Here is a 1,097-nt window from a genome sequence, read left to right as displayed (position 1 = left end):
CAGGGAGGAACCAGCAGGTTCTATCAGGGAGGAACCAGCAGGTTCTATCAGGGAGGAACCAGCACTGAGAACACTAAGCTCATTCATTCACTCTAGTTTGATGAGTTTTAAAATCGTTCTAATAAAAATGTTCATATTCACTCATTGATGAGTTTTAGATTTAACTCTTTATTCAAGTTTCCAAAATATATTTTAACAGTCGCCATATTGGGATGTTTTTGTTTATCGCAATATTTCAGCCCGTATTTCAGAAATCCTGGTTCCGGCCCTGGCAGCTGCTTCGGTTCCCTTTGGACCGGAACCAGGTTCTGTTCGAACCGGACCGTAAAGCCAGCGGGAGCGAACCGAACCGGACCGTAAAGCCAGCGGTACCGAACCGAACCGGACCGTAAAGCCAGCGGTACCGAACCGGACCGTAAAGCCAGCGGTACCGGTCCAGCTGCTCCATCAGCAGTTAGCTCTATGCTAGCTGCAGCTAAAGCTCCAACCAGCTAACCTACCTGAGAGTCGCGCGGCCGCCTTAACGGGGTGACGTCACATCCGGAAGTTAAATCATAGACCTAGAAGATGAATCCATCAAACTGCGGAGCTGAAGAACCTGATGGAACCAGAACCAGAACCGGAACCAGAACCAGAAGCAGAAGCAGAAGAAGGCCTCCCTCTGCCTCCTTCTTCTGCTCAGGTTTCCCGCCAGGCCGCCCTCTGCTGCCCCCTGCGGACTCTACGGGAATTACACGTTTGCAATGACGTCACAACAAGGGCCGGCCGACGAGACGACGCGTATCCATGGCAACCGGCAGGACTACAGGAAAAAGGTTTAAATAATCCTTCAGGGATGAAAAAGGAAAAGAGTTTGAGGCAGAAGATCATCCTGGCTGGAGTAGAACCACACTACATAGATGGGACACAATGATTACTAGATTATTCACAGCCGCTCAGAAAAAAAAGATACCAATAAATAAATAAAGGATGAACGAATGAAAACAACTTGGAAAAAGACTATAACTCTATGCATAGAAATGAGATAGATAGATAGATAGATAGATAGATAGATAGATAGATAGATAGATAGATAGATAGATAGATAGATAGATAGA

General features: G+C 46.4%; 1 protein-coding gene across 1 annotated transcript in view; it reads right to left on the bottom strand.

The window, feature by feature from the left end:
• The window catches only part of LOC107080882 (zinc finger protein 708-like), a 13,764-nt gene extending 13,069 nt beyond the window's left edge, over positions 1-695 (bottom strand). The window contains exon 1 of the mRNA XM_015369090.1: positions 501-695. The gene's annotated coding sequence lies outside the window, so the exon portion shown is untranslated. The remainder of the gene's footprint in view (positions 1-500) is intronic.
• Between the last annotated feature and the right edge of the window lie 402 nt (positions 696-1,097).

The sequence above is a fragment of the Cyprinodon variegatus genome, unplaced genomic scaffold (assembly GCF_000732505.1).
Source record: "Cyprinodon variegatus isolate N-32 unplaced genomic scaffold, C_variegatus-1.0 Scaffold2449, whole genome shotgun sequence".
In the NCBI taxonomy this organism is placed as follows: Eukaryota; Metazoa; Chordata; class Actinopteri; order Cyprinodontiformes; family Cyprinodontidae; genus Cyprinodon; species Cyprinodon variegatus.
Note: the sequence above shows the minus strand (reverse complement) of the source record. Positions and strands in the feature narration are given on the sequence as shown.